This window comes from Myotis davidii, unplaced genomic scaffold (genome assembly GCF_000327345.1).
Source record: "Myotis davidii unplaced genomic scaffold, ASM32734v1 scaffold3578, whole genome shotgun sequence".
In the NCBI taxonomy this organism is placed as follows: domain Eukaryota; kingdom Metazoa; phylum Chordata; class Mammalia; order Chiroptera; family Vespertilionidae; genus Myotis; species Myotis davidii.
The window spans coordinates 610,962-611,208 of NW_006289094.1; the positions used below are offsets into that span (position 1 = coordinate 610,962).

Sequence of the window (247 nt, forward strand, 5' to 3'; positions counted from 1 at the left end):
GCTGCGGGGACAGGGCACCCCCTGCTCAGGTAGAGCCCATCCAGGCAGGGCCCTGCCCTCCACGTACGGGTGGAGCACAGCATTGCTCCAAGGCTGAACCCCGGGGGGGGCCCTCCTGCTGTGGGTTTCCAGGGGTGACACACCCTCCCCCAGCATCGAGGTAATGGGAGGCCAGTGGGAGCTGAGCCCTGCAGTGAGTGAAAGGCCTGGAGGTGGAACAGACCCACGTGGCCTGTGGGGGGGGGGG

The 247-nt window shown here is 68.4% G+C and overlaps 1 protein-coding gene across 1 annotated transcript in view; it reads right to left on the reverse strand.

Moving 5' to 3' along the window:
• The window catches only part of PDDC1 (Parkinson disease 7 domain containing 1), a gene marked incomplete at its 3' end in the record, with an annotated part of 4,280 nt that overhangs the window by 518 nt on the left and 3,515 nt on the right, over window positions 1-247 (reverse strand). The window lies entirely within an intron of this gene.